The 22,863-nt window shown below is 39.9% G+C and overlaps 1 pseudogene; it reads right to left on the bottom strand.

The window, feature by feature from the left end:
* Positions 1-3,384: 3,384 nt before the first annotated feature.
* LOC116478792 (small ribosomal subunit protein uS8-like) lies at positions 3,385-3,861 on the bottom strand (annotated as a pseudogene).
* Between the last annotated feature and the right edge of the window lie 19,002 nt (positions 3,862-22,863).

Below are 22,863 nucleotides of genomic sequence, written 5' to 3'. Positions count from 1 at the left end.
TGCCTGCCTGGCCGCTCCGCTGGAGGGGACTTAGGCTCCTCTTGGCATTGGCAGGCCGGTATAAACGCCCCGGCTCAGATCAAGCTATGCCCGATGCTGCCTTAAGCCTTATGAGGTCGCCACAGAACCGCAGGTGAGGGCCCACTCAAACTCCGTAGCTTTCGCCGTGGAGCTACAAACTGGAAATTCAAGGACAAGCCCTTGAACTCCACATTCACACACACACTCACACAGAGTTTATCACAATTCTTTATTCCCATTCTAAAACAGAGGTTTCCTAGAAACCTGAATGAGAGAAGGAGAAGAGATAAGAGAGAGAGAGAGAGACAGAGAGAGGGGGAGAGAGAGAGAGAGAGAGACTAGTCTTAACAGAGAAGGCTGACAGAAACCAGGACTCTGTCCTCCAGCATCCTGGAATATGGGCAGAGTCAGAAGGACGCCCTCATCAGGGCCGCTTCCCTCCCAGAGAAACAGAGTCAGACAGAAACCAGAAACCAGGACTCTGCCCTCCAGTGTCCTGGAATATGGACAGGGTCAGAGGGACACCCTCGTCAGGGCCGCCTCCCTCCCAGAGAAACAGAGTCAGATCTGACTTACCTTCCCAGGACCAGAAACGGAGGACTCAGGAGTTGATTTTGGTGGGCACACACCGGCAGTCGATCCATTCCCCTCCGGAAGACAGTGGCCTACAGGTCCCTGGAACATCTTCAGGAGGTACCTCCCCTATAGGCCCGCCATCCATCCAGGGGAGCCTGGAGCGAGTCTGGCACTCACCCAGTCGTGATTATCTTGCTGGGGCCTCCAAATGTTGTAACCGAGCAAGTTGTAGAGAAACGCCACACTCTGAGACTAATTCAGGAGTCCTTTTATTGCTGGCAACCGAGAGACGGCTAGTGCTCAAAATTCTCTCGGCCTTGAAGAAGGGGCTAGATTTTTTTTTATGTCATGGTCTACATAGGGGAGGCAGAGTTTAGCTAAAGCAATTTTTACAGAAGTAGAACAGGCAGAAAGTTAAAAAAAATTAATTGGTTACAGCAGCAGTTACAGAGAAATAAACAGTTCCAGGTGCAGGGGCTTAAACTATCACAAAGAGGTAAATGCAGGGGTTTTAGGTGCCATCCACGGAGCGCATCCCCAGGAGCTGCTGGTTCAGCTTGCCTCAATATCTTATCAGTAAGTGCATTCCTGGACGTGCTTGGAGTCAGCTTGCACTAGTTATGCCCTTAAGGGTGGGAGGTAAAGGGGCTGTAAGTGAAGGAACCAAAATGGAGTCTGTCCGGCTCTCTCAGCTAAAAGAGACAATCAGGTTAAAACAAGGTAGGGTATCACAAGATCATGCCATTGTACTCCAGCCTGGGGGACAAGAGCGAGACTTTGCCTCAAAAAAAAAAAAAAATTTGGTAATATGATGCACCCTAAGCTATAGAAAGACAGTTATAAAGAAAGATTTTATATAAGTAAGAATCTTGTATGGTAAATTCTTGTTCTAAAAGGAGATGACTGGTTGTTTAAAGAATGGATGTTTAGGACAAGTCAGAAAGTTTAAGTATGTATTGTGGAAATAAAGAGTTGAATAATTAAAGGAAAGGTATTGCCAAGATTAATACTAAAGTTACTTTAGCCACCGGATGATGTATTTCTCCCAATCATATTGAAAGTTATAAAAATGGCCTAAACCTAAAAGTATTCCCTAATGGCAAGTCAAGGGGAAAATGTATGTTTTTCTCAAAGAAAATGTTACTATTATATTAACGTTTCTGGTAATGTGCAGCGACATCTAGCGGAGGCAAACCAGTGTTACAATCCATTGGGACAACTAATAGGTGTAAAATTCTGCTATTATACAATAAGGTTATATTACCCCACTAACAGCGGTCATCTTAATATGAATATTCTTATCCTATCTTCAAGACCTTCTGGTAAAAATTATCTCTTTTTGCCTAGGTGCTGCAAACAGCCACACATGGACACACCATTGTTTTTTGTTGTTGTTTGTTTGTTTGTTTGTTTGTTTTAAGACGAAGTCTCGCTCTGTCGCCCAAGCTGGAGTGCAGTGGTGAGATCTCGGCTCACTGCAACCTCCACCTCCCAGGTTGAAGCAATTCTCTTGCCTCAGCCTCCCTAGTAGCTGGGATTACAGGCACGCAACACCAAGCCTGGCTAATTTTTGTGTTTTTATTAGAGACGCGGTTTCACCATGTTGGCCAGGCTGGTCTTGAATTCCTGACCTCAGGTGATTCACCTGCCTCGGCCTCCCAAAGTGCTGGGATTACAGGCATGAGCCACTGCACCTGGCCTGGACACACCATTTTTCCAAGAACTCTTAGATCAACCTCAGGAGGAGCCTTAACTCCTGTTCCCCAACATGACGGTCCTTTTCAGCAGGAAGTATCTTGAAAGATTCGTCATCTAACATCCCATAACAGCAGTTAGGAATACTTCTCCTGAGGGGAGAATAATATAGGAGTTATTAAGAAATTATTTTAGGCATTTAGAGAGGGTAAAAGAGTTATCTTACTCGAATTTTTCTTTAATTAAAAAGCAGCCCCCAAGCCATTTCTTTTCTAACAGAAAACTGCCTGAAAAGTCAAGCTGCAAGCTGATAAGCAGGCTGGAGACTTACATGTGTAAATGCAGGTGGCTGTATTAAAAGGCAAGTACATTTCAACAGAGGTGAATTCCTCCTCTTTTTTCTTTGACACTACGTGTGTGGGTGTCATGGCACCAGCCAGGTAAAGCCACATGAGCAGGTATCATGGTGACTGGTAGAAGCTGCATTTGCATAATAAAAGACTAGGGTGGGAGGACCAGCCTTTTCATGGGCTATGTAAATGGCAAGCCTGGTCAACCAATCTCCTGTGCCCTATGTAAATCAATCACTGACTCCTCAAGCTTCTCTGCAAAATTAATTGTGTTCTACCCGCAACCAGGAAATTTTTTAGGTTACCTTGTTTCTCAGCATGAGGAGCTTTCTCTCTCTCTCTTATTTTTGTCTATTAAACTTTCCACCCCAAAATCACTCCTCGTGGGTGTTCGTGTTCTAAATTTTCCTCGTGTGAGACAACAAACCCCGGGTATTTACCCCAGACAATGCAGCCATTTCAGAGTCTAGGAAGTGAATCTTAGTCTCAGAAAAAAAGAAGAAAATGAACATGGCAAGGTGCTTATGATTCTGGTCCTGGATCTTCCTATCCCTAGGAAAGTAAATACCATCACAGTCAGCACCCAGCAAGTTACCACCACATAATTTCTTGTTTGTTCCAAAATAAATAAAGGTGATTGTTATCAAAAAGGCAAATAAAAAGTAGTTTACTTTTTAAACTGAACTGTATCAGTTTAGTTTACTCTTAAGTTCTTATAATTTTGACAATGCAGTTGACACTTGTATGGCTTATGAAATTTTTTTTTTTTTTTTTGTCCATGAGGCATTTTATTTGTAAATATATGTATTACATCCCTAGAAAAAGAATCCCAGGATTTTCCCTCCTGTGTGTTTTCGTCTTGCTTCTTCATGGTCCATGATGCCAGCTGAGGTTGTCAGTACAATGAAACCAAACTGGCCGGATGGAAGCAGATTATTCTGCCATTTTTCCAGGTCTTTGAGTTGCACGTCAAATCTGGGGCTGATCACTCCGCACTTGTTTAGCCTGCCTGTGAGGTTCACAACAATTTTCCCAGCTCTGTGGTCATCAATGATTTCAAATTCGCAATGTAACCATGCTTCATCATCACAGTGAGAAACCGGACGATGCCTTTGGAGCACGGCCTAACAAGCACCTGGCGTCTGCCTCTCTTCTCGGCATTGTTGATGCTCTTGAGAGCGTCCGCCAGGACGTTCATGCGCACCATGGTGGCGGCGCGGGAAGATGGCGGAAAGAGCGGCTTATGAAATTTTTTGATAGCCTAACATTACTTGAATTGTTCAAAGAACAGTATATTTTACATTAAGAAGAGTAAACTGTATGTATTTGTTTTCTATATTTAAGGTTTAGAATCACAAATTATACTCCTGTTTATGATTTGAAAACTTCAAAGTTTGGTTTTTCCATCTGTACATACACAGAACAGTGTTATGATGCTGAAACATTTGTATCTTAAGATGGCAGTCACAGTTTCCGTCTATCTGGATATATTTTGGACTTTTGTATGTTAAACATAAGAAAGAGACTTTTTGTTTTAGGTAATCTAAGACTGTTGTACACAAACTTTACAGATTACTGTAGGGTTCAGCAAAATATGTTTATAATGTGATATTAATATCTCTATTTTGATGTCTAAATCAAAACTTTTTTTAGAAATAATTTTTTTTACAAATGTCTCCACAAATTCAGGTTTATTTTATAAAGTGGCAGAATAGTAAAGAAATAGGTGGTTTGCCATAATATATGAATACTTGCACTTAATTAAAATACCAAATATTATAATCAAAATTTAGATAGCAGATTTAAATAATTTCTTGATTTTTCACTACAGTGATAGAAATTCACAAATATTTTATAAATCAAAGCTAGTAGTATTAGGTTTTACTTAGTAGTAATATGTATATATTCTGGGTATTTAAAAAATATATATATATACTTGGTATTTGAAAACACCAAATTATTGATGAAAAATGATCATTTTGAACAAATTCTTGATCATATATATCATACATCATACATACATATCATATATGCAATCATAGATATCATATATGTATGATGTATAATATTATATGATCAAGAATTTGTTCAAAATGGATATTTTTCATCAATAATTTGGTGTTTTCAAATACCCAGAAGTCTTGTTTTAATCAGATTAACTCTAAGAATAGTTTACTAATTTTATTTTTTATGGTGTGTTCAATGTATAGTTTAATACGGATTGATGACGGGTAAACAAATCAATTTCTTTTCAAATCTCATAGGCCTATTACATTGTCGAAGATGTTATCGATAAAAATTCTTTCTTTTAATACTGTTTACAGGGATTTAGGTCTAGTCTAATCTGCTCAACCTGTTAATCAGTGTCAGTTGCCAGATTCCAATTCATTTTTAGTGTGCCTGTGTGACTTTTTCTCCATAGTCTCTGAATTAAATTTTGATTAGTTATTTGAATATCATATAACACAGCTTATACATTTAAAACAAAACCACCAGGTAAAATGAGTTCCGGCTTAGTATAAAGAAGCTGTCACCAAGTTAGTGTTACATACACAGATGGATGTGGCGCAACAAGATTTTAGACAAAAAAATTTGAATTGAACTATGGCAACATGTGTTACTATGACTTAGTCCTTAGTGGGCTTATGAATAAAGACAAATTTCAGCAAATTTATCCAGTTGCTTTCAGTATCTCTAAAGATAGTATATCAAGAATTCTCATGCTACTGTCTGAGAAAACGGATTCTTCTCTTATCTAAGAAATCAACTGGATATATTTTTATAACCTTGCGCAAGAAAAAACTGCAATGCAGTAATAACAATTACAGATGATATAACATGGAAAAGAATAATCCAGAATGTCAATTTCAATATGTAAGTATTTAGGTTGGGCATAGTGACTCATGCCTGTAATCCCAGCACTGGGAGGCTGAGGCGGGCGGATCACTTTAGGTCAGGAGTTCAAGACCAGCCTGGCCAACATGGTAAAACCCATCTCTACTAAAAATACAAAAATCAAGCATGGTGGGAAGCACCTGTAGTCCCAGCTACTCAAGAGGCTCAGGCAAGAGAATAGCTTGAACCCAGGAGACAGAGATTGCAGTGAGCTGAGATTGAACCACCGCATTCCAGCCTGAGTTACAGAGTGAGATTCTGCCTCAAAAAAAAAAAAGTAACCTTTCACTTGAAAAATGTGATAAAATTAAGTTTTTGGTAAGCTTTGTGTAGCTTAACATCAGCACAAAGTAGAAAAAAAATTTTTTAATGTAAACAAAAAGCTACACCAAAAAAGCTAACATCTACCAGTGCATACATATTGATCTTTGTTTTGGGAGAGTCTAAAGCAAAACATTTGGTGAACTTGATACAGTTATTTTGATCACATTGGCATACTGATAAAATCATTTAATTTCACTGAAACATGTTCACATCTTAAAAATACTGTTTTGTAACATGAATAATAAATGTAAAGTCTTTATCCGCAAGAGGATCCTGGTTCTCAAGATATATGGCAACCCGTGTCTCTGGTTTCTCCAAACTGAAGTTTCATGAAAGCTCAAACATGGAGTGAGAGGGACTCAACAACAGAGCATGTGAAGCAAGAAGGATGAGGTAGGATGGTCAGCTCTAAGGCTCAGAGGTTCCTGGGGGACCCCAATATAATGATGTCAACTATGAAGATTACTAGTAAACATGAACATAAAAAGCTGAGGCTGGGCGTGGTGGCTCATGCCTGTAATCCCAGCAGGGATTACCTTTGGGAGGATTGCCTTTGGGAGGCCTAGGCAAGTGGATCACAAGGTCAAGAGATCAAGACCATCCTGGACAACATGGTGAAACCCCGACTCTACTAAAAATACAAAAATTAGCTGGGCATGGTGGCACACACCTCTAATCCCAGCTACTCAGGAGGCTGAGGCACGAAAATGGCTTGAACCTGGGAGGTGAACGTTGCAGTGAGCTGAGATCGTGCCGCTGCACTCCAGCCTGGTGACAGAGTGAGACTCCATCTCAAAAAAAAAAAAGAAGTTGAAAACTCCATGGCTTCTCTTTGGTGAGAAAAAGTCTCTGGAATTACAAACAGTCCTGCCAAAAGGATTGAGCCAGAATGACATGTATCTAAGGATTATTAAGGAGGAATGTTCATAAGCACATAAGTATTTGTTCCAAAACTTATTACAGTAGCATTATCCTTTTCTGTAATTTCAGCTTCCCCAAGGTACGGTTGCCATACACGAACTAAGATGAGGGACTAATATGTTGAAGGAAATTAGTTTCTAAATTTAAAAAACTTGCAATTTTTTTTTTTTTTTAAGATGGAGTTTCGCTCTGTCACTCAGGCTGGAGTGCAGTGGCACAATCTCGGCTCACTGCAACCTCTGTCTCCCAGGTTCAAGCAAATCTCCTGCCTCAGCCCTCCAGGTACCTGGGATTACAGGTGCCTGCCACCAGGCCCAGCTATTTTTTGCATATTTAGTAGCGACAAAGTTTCACCATGTTGGCCAGGCTGGTCTCAAACTCCTGACCTCAGGTGATCCACCCACCTCAGGCTCCCAAAGGGCTGGGATTACGGGGGTGAGCCACCGCACCTGTCCCAAAAACTTGCAATAATTTTATAAATTTTATTGAATTCTGTTTCATATATAAATCTCACAGAAAGGAACTATCCAGTAGCTATTTCCCTCAGACTTTTCTGGGAATTTCTGTTGCCTGATTTCAAATCAACCTTTTTTGAATCCTAGTCATTCTTAAAGCCCCAGATGTAATAAAAGAAAAAGGGCAGAAATGAAACCAAGTTTCCCCAAGCAGTCAATGTCTAATATATTTTGTTCCCCAAAATGACCCCAAAAACCACACAAGCTAAAAAACAGTGGGTTTGAAATTTAACGTACATTCAACAATAGCAGTCAAAACCATATGTAAAAATTAGCAAAGTCATAACTTAGAAACATTCTGTTATTCCAGAAAAAATAATAAAATTCTTCTTATTTTGGCATTTTTAAAAAAGTAAAAATACACTAAATATGACAAAATATACCAACTCACTTATATCTTTGAAATATGATTTTCTTTCTCTTAAATATTTAATATAATATTTAGACAAGACTTTCATGTATTATAGCTACCATGCATGAATTAAAATAGCCTTGGGGGAAATAATTTTTATTAATAATGAATATTGAGGCTCTAAAAATGTAAAATAATTTATCTTGGATACACAGCTAGTGACCCAAATCAAGCTCAAATATGTTTGATTTAAAAATTTTAATTTTGCCACAGTTGACAATGTTGACATAACAGCTAAATCTGAGCCTCAGAGCTGACAGTTGGGAATAAATCAAGACAAGTACTATTGAGGCAGGCTAGGTAGTCAAGAAAGTGGCTATGTCCTCAGGATGCAGCAACCATGGCAATTGCATGACAACTGCAGACTGCCAACACAATAAGCACCAGGATTTACACTGGATTTCAGCTCATTCAAGAAAAGATCTCTCCAGAGGGTAATTCCCCTGTAGAGAGCACAGTTTGATTTTAATTGTCCTCTAACTGACCTTTTACTCATTGTTATAGTAAAAAAACACTCACGTGTGTGGAGATTTAAGCTGCTAATGAGATATGTGACATATAAAGAAACATGTACAGGTACTCTGTCTGTGTACCAAGAGGACCACCCAGAACATGGTTACTAGTAACATCTCTTCCCGTCTCCTTATAATTATGTAAGACACTCATAAATGGAATCTCCCTAGTCCCAGTTTTGCTGAATCATTTTTTTTTTTTTTTTTTTAATTTGAGATGGAGTTTCAATCTTGTTGCCCAGGCTGGCGTGCAATGGTGCAATCTTGGCTCACCACAACCTCCGCCACCTTGGTTCAAGCGATTCTCCTGCCTCAGCCTCCCAAGTAGCTGGCATTACAGGTGCCTGCCACAACACTGGCTAATTTTTTGTATTTTTAGTAGAGACAGTGTTTTACCATGTTGGCCAGGCTGGTCTCAAACTCCTGACCTCAGGTGATCCTCCCACCTCAGCCTCCCAAAGTGCTGGGATTACAGGCATGAGCCACTGTGCCTGGCCCAAAGTATTTTAAAATGGAGGTTGAGAGCCTTGAGATTAAAGATCAGATTTGATGATCACACCATACTCACCACTCCGATGATTCTGTATTTTGTTCTGATCCTGGACAAGCCCCCAAATGAAATGGCTACACTGTCTAGGGTAAATACCTGGGGTCCATTGTCTCGTGCCAGGAAAATTTATGACATAAACACACAGGAGGAGTGGGTTTAGGAGCAGAAAGTTTAATCGACAAAAAAGAAGAGAGAAAGCTTCCTCATGCTGAGAAAGCAGATCACCCAGAAGAGTTTTTGGGTTTGGGGCAGAACACGATTGATTTTGTAGAGAGGCTTGAGGAGGCAGTGATTGATTTACATAGGGCCCAGGGGATTGATTGACCAGGAGTGCCATTTACATAGCCAGTGAAAACACTGGCTCCCCACCCTAGCCTTTTATTATGCAAATGCAGCTTCTACCTGGCTGTCACCATGACACCTACACACAGCGTGAAAAGGAAAAGGGGGAAGTTTCCATGTTGAAATATAACTGGCTTTTGGTACAGCTGCCTCTATTTACATATGCAACCCTCTAGCTTGCTTATAAGCTTTCAGTTTGACTTTTTAGGCTACTTTCTGTTAGGAATAAAATGGTTTGGGGGCTGCTTTTTATTAAAGGAAAATTCCAGTGAGAACTCGTTTACCCACTTAAACTGCCTAAAATAGTTTCTTAATAAATCCTGTATTAACGCCTCTTCAACTTCATTTCTATTGTAGCATGAATGATTTTGCACTGCTTTAGCATCTGCCTTTAAGTTCTGCTAATTTTCTTTGACTTTTTTTATTCTTGTCCATTTCTGGTGGTTGCTTTGCTGTACCAGTTTGAGAAGTTCAGGTGGCTTCACTCTCAGCTGCTCCAGCAGTCCATTCATTTGGCTCAAGCTCTTGGGCAGTTTCTCCCTGTTCTTCTGTTTGTGGCATCTCATATTTGTCAGCAGGGCCTGGTTTTCAGAAACCATGGCTACCACCTCGTTCCACCTGCAGGATGGCTCTTGTACTTCTAATGGGTGCTGATTCTACAGAAACAACAGCAGCAGCCAGAGCACCCACATCTGGGGTCGCCCAGCTCAGGGACGCCTTGGCTGTAACCCTGGGATGAGGTCCAGCTAACTGCATAGAAATCCAAGGTCATCCAGGGCATTTCCCACAGCTAGGTGAACCCTCCTCAGTTTGTGGAGCCAGGCCCTCCCACCAGCTTCCTGCTACCTCCTCCTCTACCATCAGAGGGATGCGCAGGATGACACAGGAGCACGGAGTCACCATGGAAGAGTCCAGGGGAGTGAGGATGAGCTGGGCCAGGCAGCCTCAGGCCCAGTCCATGGTGGTGTGGTGCACCTCATACCTGAGCAGAGATCAGATCAGCCACTGCCACTGCCACTGCCACTGCAGGGAGGACAGAGAAGCCCAGACTTCCTGGCCAGCCTCCCTCTGCACCAGTAGAGATGAAAACTATTTCCTAAACAAAAGTATGGAGTAGAACTTGCATATCTGACCCAGTCACATTTTCATTCTCCTTTTCTTTTTGTTTTGCTTTTTCCTCTTAGATTGTGCTCTCCTGAAGTCAGATTGGGGTAGGAGGTTTATAGGAAACTTCAGAAGTATCCACTTCTCAGGAGTGTGTGAGGCATTTATGAAGTTAGACTTAAAGTTTCATGAGAGTAACGACCAAAACTTTCCTTTCTCTATTTTACTTTCTAAGACTACCAAAAGGATGGCATATCATGTGTGCTCAACACACATTTATTGGTTGAAAGAACGAATACGTATTCTTTGTAAACTGTGAAACTATGGAAATCAAGCCTTTATTATTATTTTCTAAAGTTTAGTTAATAAAATCAAATAGAAAATGAAGTGGAGAATGCAGAAAGCACTATTGAAAGTTTAATGTTAACCCAGCACTCATGGGTAAAATACATTAATTTTTTTTTTTTTTCAGATGGACTTTCACTCTTGTTGCCCTGGCTGGAGTGCAGTGGCGCGATGTCGGCTCACTGCAACCTCACTTCCTGGGTTCAAGCGATTTTCCTGCCTCAGCCTCCTGAGTAGCTGGGATTACAGGCATGCGCCACCATGCCCGGCTAATTTTGTAGTTTTAGTAGAGACGGGGGTTTCCCCATGTTGGTCAGGCTGGTCTCGAACTCCCGACCTCAGGTGATCCGCCTGCCTCGGCCTCCCAAAGTGTTGGGATTACAGGCGTTAGCCACCTGGCCTGGCCATTAAAATTTTTAGTTTCTAAATTTGGGACCATTATCATTACATTTAAATTGCCACATGAGGATGGAACATGAAATCTGACTTCAGGAGAGCACAATTTAAGGGAAATGGCAAAAAAAAAAAAAAAAAAAAATTTTTGATTCGGTCAGATCTGCAAGTTCTTCTCCACACTTTTTGTTTTTTTAGAAAATAATTCTTTCCTCTGCTGGTGCAGAGTGAAGCTAGCTAGGGGAGCCTGGGCCCCACTGTCCTCCCCGAGGTGGCAGTGACCGATTTCTGCTCAGGCATGAGGGATGCCACCACGCGCTGGGCCTGAGGCTGCCCGGCCCAGCCCCTCCTCACTCCCCTGGACTCTTTCACGGTGTCTCCAGGCCCCTGCACCATCCTGTGTAACTCTCTGATGAAAGGCGAGGTGGCAGCATAAAGATGATGGGGGAACTGCCCCGCATGCCAAGGAAAGCTCGCCCAGCTGCACAAAATGCTCTGATTGACGTCGGGTTTCTGGGCACCAAGCTGCGCCATGACCAAGGGTTGGAGTCGAGGCGTCCCCGGGCTGGGCGACCCCGAACGTGGGCGCTCCATCTGCTGCTGCAGTTCCTGCTGTGCTTGGCTAAGCTGTGGCTGGAACCGGCGCCCGCCAGAAGTGCAGAAAGAGGCGGTAGCCATGGTCCCTGAAAACCGGGCCCTGCTGACAAATCTCAGATGCCAGGAACAGAAGAAACAGAAAAATGGACGGACTGTTGGAACACCTGAGGGTGAAGTTGTGCGAACTCCTCAAAGTGGAACAGCAAAGCAGCCACCAGAGATGGACCAGAAAGATGAAAAATTAACAGAAATCAAAGGCAGATGCTAAAGCAGTGCAAAACCGTTCACACAACGATAGAGAGGGAATTGAAGAAGTCTGAGAAATGAATGACAGAGAGAAAGGACAGCAGTGACCATGGTAAGGTGCTGACGATTCTGGTCCACTGGATCCCATCATCCCTAGGACAGTAAATCTCATCACAGTCATCACTCAGCAAGTTACCACCGCAGCATTTCCTGTTTGTTCCAAAATGAATAAAGGTGATTCTCATCACAAGGGCAAATACAAAGTAGTTTATTTTGTTTTTTAACTGAACTGTAGCGGTTTAGTTTACTTGTTCATGTTCTTATAATTTTGAAAATACAGTTGACACTTGCATGACTTATGAAGTTTTTGATAGTCTAATGTCACTTGATGTTCCAAGAACAGTATGTTTTAAATTAAGAAGAATAAACTGTATTTGTTTCATATATTTAAGGCTTAGAGTCACAAATTTGAAAACTTAAAGTTTGGTTTTCCATCTGTTCATACACAAAACAGTGTATCGTGCTGAAATGTTTTTTTTTTTTTTAAAGTGGCAGCCACAGTTCCTGTCTGTCTGGATATATTTTAAACTTTTGTATGTTAAGGTTAACATAAGAGACTTCATTTTGTTTTAGGTAATCTAAGATTGTTGTACACAAAAAAACTTCACAGATTACTGTAGGGTTCAGCAAACTATTTATATAATGTAACATTAGTATCTCTATTTTCTGATGTCTAAATATTTTTTTAGGAAAGATTGTTTTTGTTTTTGTTTTACAAATGTCTTCACAAATTCTGGCTTATTTCATAAAATAACAGAATACTAAAGAAATGGGTGCTTTGCCATACTATATGAATACTGGCACTCAATTAAAATACCAAATATTTTCATCAAAATTTAGTAAGTTTAAATAATTTGATTTTTTAACTACAGTGATAGACATTAACAAATATTTCATATATTACAGCTATTAGTATTAGGTTTTACTTAGTAATAATATATATATGTAAGATCAAGAATCTGTTTAAAATGGATATCTTTCATCAATAATTTGGTGCTTTCACATACCCAGAAGTCTTGTTTTAATCAGATTAAGTCTGAGAATAATTTACTAATTTCATTTTTGGAATGTGTTCAAAATTTTCTAGTTTAACCTAGTATTGATTGATGATGGGTAAACAAATCAATTTTTTTTCAAATCTCATAGGCATATTATGTTATTGAAGATGTTTTCAATTAAAATTCTCCCTTTCAATATTGTTTACAGGCATGTAGGTCTATTCCAATCTGCTCAACCTGTTAATCAGTGTCAGCTGCCGGATTCCAATTCATTTTAGTGTGCCTGTACTTTTCTTTCCATAACCTCTGAATTCATTTCTATTACTTATTTAAATATTATTTAATATAGCTCATATATTTAAAACAAAACCACCAGGTAAAATGAGTTCTGGCTTAGTATAAAGAAGCTGTTACCGAGTTACATATATAGATGGATGCAGCTCAACAAAATTTTAGACAAAAAGTATTGGACTAAACTATAACATGTGTTGCTATGACTAAGCCTCTAACGACCTTAAGAATAAAGACAAATTTCAGCAAATTTATCCAGTTGCTTTCAGTACATAAGGTACTAAAGGTAGTACATCAAGAATTCTCATGCTACCGCCTGAGAAAACAGATTCTACTGTTACCTAATAAATCAAAATCAACTGGATGGCATTTCTATAACCTTGCACCACATAAAGAAAAACTGCAATGTAGGACTAATTAACGCAGACTCCATCATAAGGAAAAGGGTAATCCAGAATGTCACTTTCAATATTTAAGTATTTAAATTTTTAGTTGAACATGTGGTGAAATAGTGCTTTTGGTAAGTTTTGTGTAGTTGAACATCAACAGTAAGTAGAAAAAAATCTTCTTTAAAAATGTAAACAAACAAAATCATACACCAAAAAAACTAACATTCACCAATGGGTACATATTGATCTTTGTGTTGGGAGAGTCTAAAGCAGAACATTTGATGAACTTGATACGATTATTTTGATCACATTGGCATACTGATAAAATCACTTATATTTGGCCAGGTGCAGTGGTTCACACCTGTAATCCCAGCACTTTGGGAGGCTGAGGTGGGTGGATCATGAGGTCAGGAGTTTGAGACCAGCCTGACCAACATGGTGAAACACTGTCTCTGCTAAAAATACAAAAATTAGCTGGGTGTAGTGGTGCATGCCTGTAATCCCAGCTACTCAGGAGGGAGGCTGAGGCAGGAGAATCCCTTGAACCCAGGAGGTGGAGGTTGCAATGAGCCGAGATCGCGCCACTGCACTCCAGCCTGGGTGGCAGAGCGAGATTCCGTCTCAAAAAAATATATATATATATATTTAGTTTGAACAAAACATGTTCACATCTTAAAAATACTGCATTGTACTTACTATGAATAACAAATGTAAAGTCTTTATCCTCAAACAGATCCTGATTGTCAACTCAATACATACAGCAACCCATTTCTCTGGTTTCTCCAAACTGACGTCTCGTGAAGGCTCAAATATAGAATGAGAGGGACTCAACAACAGAGCATGAGAAGCAAAAGGGATGACGCAAGATGATCAGCTCTAAGGCTCAGGGATTCCTGGGGGACCCCAATATAATGATGTCAACTATGAAGCTTACTAGCTAAAATAAATATAAACAGCTGAAAACTCCATGGCTTTGCTTTGGTGGGCAAGAGTCTCTGGAATTAGAGTCATGCCAAAAGGATTGAGCCAGAATGACATGTTTCTAAGGATTATTCAGGGGGACTGTTCATAAGTACATAAACATTTGTTCCAAATCTTATTACAGTAGCAATATCCTTTTCTGTAATATCAGCTTCCCCAAGGTACAGTTGCCATAGACAAACTAAGACAAGTGCCTAATATGTTGTAGGCAATTAGTTTCTAAGTTTTAAAAACTTGCAATAATTTTATGAATTTCATTAAACTCTGTTTCATGTATAAATCTCACTGAAAGGCAGTATCCACTAGCTATTTTCCTAAGTCATTTCTGGGATTTTCTGTTGCTTGATTCCAAACCAACCTTATTTTAATCCTAGTCATTTCTAAATCCCCAGATGTAATAACAGAAAGACAGCAGAAATGAAGCCAAGTTACCCCAAACAGTCAACGTCTAATATATTTTGTTCCCCAAATGAACAAAAAACCACACAAGCTACAAAACAGTGGGTTTAAAATTTAACCTAAATTTAACAGTAGCAGTTTTACCATATGTAAAAATTAGCAAAGTCATAACTTATGTACCCATAGTCTGTTATTCTAGAAAAAATTAATACAATTATTATGACTTTTTTAGAAAATAATACATTAAATATGACAAAATACACCCACTCATAATATCTTTGAAATATAAATGATTTTATTTTTACTTTTAACATTTAATATTTAGACAAGACTTTCACATATTATAGCTATCATTCATGAATTAAAGCAGCCTTAGGGGAAACAGTATTTTATATTAATAATGAAGATTGAAGCTCCAGGGATGTCAAATAATTTCTCTGGAATACACAGCTAGTGACCCAACAAGCTCAAATATGTTTGATTTAAAATTTTTGACTCTCCCACTGTTGACAATGTTGACATAACAGCTAAATCTGAGTCTCAGAGTTGATAATTTGGAATAAATCAAGACAAGTACTATTGAGGCAGGCTAGGTAGTCAAGAAAGTGACGATGTCCTCGGGCTGCAGCAACCACAGCAATTGCATGCTGACTGCATATTGGCAACACGATAAGCCCCAGCATTTACATTGTATTTCAGCCATTCCAGCAAAGCTCTCTTCAGTAGGGAAATTTGCCTGTAGAGAGCATGCACATTTTGATTTTACTTGTCCTCTAACTGACCTTTTACTCATTACAATAGTAAAAGATACACACGTGTGTGAAGATTTAAGATGTTACTGAGATATGTGACATATAAGCAAACATGCACAGCCACTGTGTCTGTGCACCAAAGGGACCATGCAGAACATGCTTACCACTAACACCTCTTCCCACCTCCTTGTAATTACATAAGACTCCCATAAATGGAGTCTCCCTAGTTCCAGTCTTTGCTGTCTCATTCTTACAGCAGCCTGCCCTGAATTCCTTCTCTCTCAGCAAATACTGGCTATTCTTCACCTAACTTTTAAAATAGTATTTCTACTTTGCAGTAAATCACTCTATGCTGCATCTTCATTGTTTTGTGTCTCTTGTTTAAATTTTTTGAAAGTGAGAAGAATCGAGGTCTCACAACAGCCATCAACACTATCATGCTTTGTTTTGTATTCTTTATTCGTTCTCTGATATGTCACCATTCACATTTTAAACCCAGACAACACTGCTAAATTAAAAATTTAAATAATCACAAAACGATTTGTCATAAAAGCATGTATATGGCCGGGCGTGGTGGCTCATGCCTGTAATCCCAGCACTTTGGGAGGCCAGGGCGGGCAGATCACCTGAGGTCGAGAGTTTGAGACCAGCTTGACCAATATGGAGAAACCCCATCTCTACTAAAAATACAAAATTAGCCAGATGTGGTGGTGCATGCCTGTAATCCCAGCTACTCAGGAGACTGAGCCAGGAGAATTGCTTGAACCGAGAGGTGGAGGTTGTGGTGAGCCAAGATTGTGCCATTGCACTCCAGCCTGGGCAATAAGAGCGAAGTCCATCTAAAAAAAAAAAAAACAGTTAAAATGCCTTTGAAGAGTGAAAATAAAGGACAGATTAAGCAGAGAATTTGCACTCCAGCCTGGGGAATAACAGCGAAAGTCCATCTAAAAAAAAAAAACATTAAAATGCCTTGAAGAGTGAAAATAAAGGACAGATTACGCAGAGAATTTGACATGGAAAAAGCTGGTCAATTGTTTGAAAATTACATTGTGGCTGGGCGCGGTGGCTTGTGCTTGTAATCCTAGCACTTTGGGAGGTCGAGGCAGGCACATCACGTAAGGTCAGGAGTTGAAGACCAGCCTGGCCAACATAGCAAAACTCTGTCTCTACTAAAAATATAAAATTTAGCTGGGTGCAGTGGCGGGCACCTGTAATCCCAGCTATTCGGGAGGCTGGGTGCATGACAGGTGCGTGACACCATGACTGGCTAATTTTTTTTAATTTCATTTTTTTGTTTTTTCAGTACAGATGAGTTTTGACCATGTTGGCCAGGCTGGTCTTGAGCTCCTGACCTTGGGTAATCCACCCATCTCAGCCACTCAAAGTTTTGGGATTATAGGCGTGAGCCACCATGCCCAGCATATTTTTTCCAAATTTTCTAGTTTGCATGCATAGAGGTGTTCATAGTAGTCTCTGACAATTTTTTGCATTTATGTAGGATTAGTTGTGATTTCACATCTCCAATATTTAAATAGATGCAGAAAACAACAACAACAACAAAAAAGATGCAGAATAAAAGTTTGACAAAAGTTGACATTCCCTTATGATAAATCTCTGAAAAAATTAGGTATAGAACAAATGCACCTCAGCCAAAAAATGCCACATATAACCAAAAAATGCACAGCTAACAACATACCTGTTTGGGATATATTGTAAGCTTTTACTCTAAAAGCTAAAACAAGACAAGGAAGCCCACTCTAATCAGTCTTACTAAACATAGTACTAAATGTCCAAGACAAAGAAATTAGAGAATAAAATCAAAGACATCCAGGTTAGGAAGAAATTACATTATCCCTGCATAATTATCTTTTATCTCTGTACATAATCTGGAGTATAGAACAGCCTAAGACTTTAATGAAAAATATTAAAATAAACACATTTATTAAATTTCAGAATACAAAAGCAACATCCAAAAGTCAGTAGCATTTATGTACACTAACAAGTATCTCAAAATGAAATTAAAAAATAATTCCATCTACAAAAACTATAGTAACTAGACTTTGAAAAAAACTTAACCAAAAAGGTGAAACACCTTGTATTATACTGTAAATAGCATTACATAAATTAAGTAATGTGCAAATGAAATACTACTCATTTATGAATTGCCTTAATAAATTTCTATATTACACAAATTGATCTACAGACATAATGCAACCATTATCAAAATACCAGCAGCATACTTCATAGAAAATTTAATTTATATGATACCATGAAAGACCCTGAATAGCCAAAGCAATCAAGAAAAAAAAGTAAAGGTATTACCATACCTTTAAAATATTCTGGCTGGGCGCGGTGGCTCACGCTTGTAATCCGAGCACTTTGGGAGGCCGAGGCGGGCGGATCACAAGGTCAGGAGATCAAGACCACAGTGAAACCCCGTCTCTACTAAAAATACAAAAAAAAATTATTCGGGGCTTGTTGGGGGGCCCTTTTGGTCCCGGTACCTGGGGGGGGTGGGGGCGGAGAATGGCTTTTTTTTTTTTTTTTGCAAGCTCCGCCTCCCAGGTTCACGCCATTCTGGGGGCCCAGGCTGGCCGAATAACTGGGACAGGAGATCAAGACCACGGTGAAACCCCGTCTCTACTAAAAATACAAAAAAAAATTATCCGGGCATGGTGGCGGGCACCTGTAGTCCCAGCTACTTGGAGAGGCTGAGGCAGGAGAATGGCGTGAACCTGGGAGGCGGAGCTTGCAGTGAGCCGAGATCGCGCCACTGCACTCCAGCCTGGGTGACAGAGCGAGACTTCGTCTCAAAAAATAAAATAAAATAAAATAAATAAAATAAAATAAAATAAAATAAAATAAAATATTCTACAAAGCAATAGTAACTAAAACAGTATGGTACTTGAATAAAAACAGACACATAGGCCAATGCAGCAGAAACAAAGAGACCAGAAATATATCCATGTATTTACAGCTAAGTGATTTGGAATAAAGCTGACAATTTCTTTTTTTATTTTTGAGATGGACTCTTGTTCTGTCACTAGGCTGGAGTGCAGTGGCGCTGTCTCGGCTCACTGCAACCTCTGCCATCCAGGTTCAGGTGATTCCCCTGCCTCAGCCTCCTGAGTTGCTGGGACTACAGGTGCATGCCACCACGCCTGGCTAATTTTTTTGTATTTTAGTAGAGATGGGGTTTCACCATGTTGGCCAAGATGGTCTCGATCTCCTGACCGCATGATCCACCCTCCTTGGCCTTCCAAAGGGCTGGGATTACAGGCATGAGCCAAAAGAACAGTATCTTCAATAAATGATGCTGAGAAAACTTTATTTCCACAGGCAGAGAAATAAAATGAGACCCTCATCTCACATCGTATATAAAAATCAATTCAAAATAAATTAGACACTTAAATGCAAGGCTTGAGATGAGCGTGGTGGCTCACACCGGTAATCCCACCACTTTGGGAGGTGGAGGCAGGCAGATTACCTGAGATCAGTTGTTGGAGACCAGCCTGGCCAAGGCAGTAAAACCCCGTTTCTACTAAATATACAAAATTAGCTGCGCGTGGTTGCAGGCTCCTGTAATCCCAGCTACTCGGGAGGCTGAGGCAGAAGAATTGCTTGAACCCGGGAGGTGAAGATTGCAGTGAGCTGAGATCTTGCGCAATTGCACTCCAGCCTGGGCAGCAAGAGTGAGACTCCATCTCAAAAGTAATAATAACAAATAAATGTAAGGCCTGAAACTCTGAAACTGCTACAGAAAAATAGAATGAAAGCCCCTTAGATTGTTCTGGTTTTTTGTTGTTGTTTATTTTTATTTTGCGACAGTCTCACTCTGTCACCCAGGCTGGAGTGAAGTGGCATGATCTCGGCTCACTGCAACCTCTGCCTCCCGAGTTCAAGTGATTCTTCTGCCTCAGCCTCCCAAGTAGCTGGGATTACAGGCACCCACCACCATGCCTGGCTAAGTTTTGTATTTTTAGTAAAGACGGGGTTTCACCATATTGGCCAGTCTGGTCTCGAACTCCTGACCTCAGGTGATCCACCCACCTCAGCCTCTCAAAGTGCTGGGATTACAGACGTGAACCACCATGGCTGGACAGTTTTTTAATTTAACCTCAAAATCTTAGGAAATAAAAGGAAAAATGGATGAGTCAGATTACTTCATATTAAAAAGCTGCTGCACAGAATCTGATACAATCGACAACTAAAAAGATGAGAGAAAATATTTGCAAATTATACATGTGACAAGGAGTTAATATCAAAAATGTGTAAGAAACTCTGCTGGGCACGGTGGCTCACACCTATAATCCCAGCATTTGGGGAGGCTGAGGTGGGCAGATCACCTGAAGTCAGGAGTTCCAGACCAGCCTGGCCAACATGGTGAAACTCCGTCTCTACTAAAAATACAAAAATTAGCCAGGCATGGTGGCACATGCCTGTAATCCCAGCTACTAGGGAGCCTGAGGCAAGAGAATTGCTTGAACCCAGGAGACGGATGTTGTAGTGAGCTGAGATCACACCACTGCACTCCAGCTGGGGCGACAGAGCAAGAGTCAGTCTCAAAGAAAAAAAACTACATATATATGTATATATATATATAAATAAATATACATATAATATATATGAAACTCAACTATACAACAAAAACAAGTAAGTATTAAAATGAGCAAAAGACTTAAATAATTTTCAAGAAAAATACTTATGGCCAACAGATACATTTAAATATGCCCAATGTTAATTATGATCAGGGAAAGGAAAGCCAAAAACAACTATGAGATATTGATTCACTCCTGTTAGAATGACTCTTATTAAAATGAAAAAGAAAAAAACGTTATGAAAGACGAGAAGGCATTGCACGCACACTGTTGGTTTGAATGTAAATGAAGACGGCCATTATGAAAAACAAAATAGAGATTTTGCAAAAAACTTAAAATCAAACTACCATGTAATACAGCTGTTGCACTATTGGGTCTATATCCAAAACAAATCAGAATGAAGAAACACTTACACTTCTATGTTGTTTGCAGCACTCTTCACAATAACCAAAATATAGAATCAACAGTTCAGGCTGGGCGTGGTGGCTCACACCTGTAATTCTAGCACTTTGGGAGGACAAGGCAGGCGGATCACTTGAAGTCACGAGTTTGAGACCAGCCTGGCCAACATGGTGAAACCCTGTCTCTACTAAAAATATAAAAATTAGCCAGGCATGGTGATGGGCACCTGTAATCCCAGCCACTCTGGAGGCAGACTTGGGAGAATCGCTTAAACTCAGGAGGTGCAGGTTGCAGTGAGCAAAGATTGCTCCACTGCACTCCAGCCAGGGTGACAGAGTGAGACTTCATATAAAAAAAAAAAAAATCAACAGTTCAGCATCTAATGAGTAAATAAAGACAATGTGGTAGATACATATAGTGGAATACTATTACTTAAAAAAGAATTTTTTTTTGAGACTGAGTCTCTCTATATACAATCTTGGCTCACTGCAACCTCCACATCCCTGGTTCAAGGGATTCTCATGCCTCAGCGTCCAGAGTAGCTGAGATTACAGGTGTGCACCACCATGCCCAGTTAATTTTTTGTTGTACTTTTAGTAAAGATGGGGTTTCTTCATGTTGCCCAGGCAGGTTTCAAACTCCTGGGCTCACACAGTGCACCTGCCTTGGCCTTCCAGAATGCTGGGATTACAGGTGTGAGCCACCACACCTGGCCTAAAAAAAAAAAAAAAAAAATTCATTATTTTTAATCACATGGATTAAGCTGGAGAACTTTGAGATAAGGTTAATAGTTCATGATTTCACTTACACATGGATTCCAAAAAACTTAATCTCATTGATGTAGAGTAAAATGATGACCATCAGAGGCCAATGTATTCAGAAAAAATGGCTGGGCACAGTGGCTCACGCCTGTAATCCCCCAGCACTTTGGGAGGCCGATCACGAGGTCAGGAGATGGAGCCAGTATGGTCAAATCCCGTCTCTACTAAAAACACAAAAATTAGCTGAGTGTGGTGGCATATGCCTGTAATCCCAGCTACCTGGGAGGCTGAGGTAGGAGAATCACTTGAACTGGGGAGGCAGGGGTTGCAGTGAGCCGAGATTGTGTCACTGCACTCCAACTGGTGACAGAGTGAGACTGTCTCAAAAAAAAAAAAACACAAAAAAACGCAGGGTTGGAATGATGTCTGTCAAGTAATACATAGAGTTGAATAGAAGAAATAAGTTCAAGAGATTTTTTTGTACAGCATGGTGACTATAGCTCATGTTTTTGTATTTTTGAAAATTGGTACGACAATGTCATGTGGTTTCACCACAAAAATCTTAACTATGTGAAGTATTAATTACCTAGAACTAATCATCTGACAATGTATATACACTTCAAAATATTATGTTCTACAGAAAAAGTACACATTTTATCTGTCAAGTTAAAAAGTTTTTAAAGATTTATAGAAGGATAATATGTCAAATACTGTCCGTGTCTTTGTCATAATCTTGGTTGAATAGTATCAAAATATATAGTTTTTTCTTGGTTGAATAATATCAAGATATATAGTTTTTGTGTTTTTATCATCTGTCAGTCATAGCCATAGGATCTCTGATATTTAACAGCATGTTCTGGACCCAGCACATTGCATGGGAGAAGCTTACGTACTTCAGGATTTTTACTTTAAGCTTGGGGCAGCTGGAGTTTCTGGTGCTGATGGTAATTGTGTGAAAGCCACTCAAAGAGCAGGTGTCGCTTATGGTCCCATGACTGGCCACTGTGAACACAGTAAACTAGTTTGCATGCAAAATAACAGGAAATGTTTTAATCCAAACGCTGTCATGATGCCCAAAATTTATCCAGAACAAATGACCAAGGAGTTAGCTGCATTTTGGGGACAGAAAATAAAAACTGTAGACTAAACTTCACCCACTTAAAAAATTATATGAGAAATTTCCCCAAATTGTAATATCAATATGGAAAAGCAATATTCTTTTAAGTTTCAAATTCACAGAGCTCATTATTTTGCAGCCTTTAACATCTACACTTAAAAATAGAAGATTCTGGCCGGGTGTGGTGACTCAAGCCTGTAATCCCAGCACTTTGGGAGGCCGGAGCGGGTGGATCACGAGATCAGGAGATCGAGACCATCCTAACACGGTGAAACCCCGTCTGTACTAAAAGTACAAAAAAATTAGCCGGACATGGT

This window comes from Hylobates moloch, unplaced genomic scaffold (genome assembly GCF_009828535.3).
Source record: "Hylobates moloch isolate HMO894 unplaced genomic scaffold, HMol_V3 SCAFFOLD_12, whole genome shotgun sequence".
Lineage (NCBI taxonomy): Eukaryota > Metazoa > Chordata > Mammalia > Primates > Hylobatidae > Hylobates > Hylobates moloch.
The sequence above is the reverse complement of the archived record's forward strand: the minus strand, read 5'-3'. Positions and strand labels throughout refer to the sequence as shown.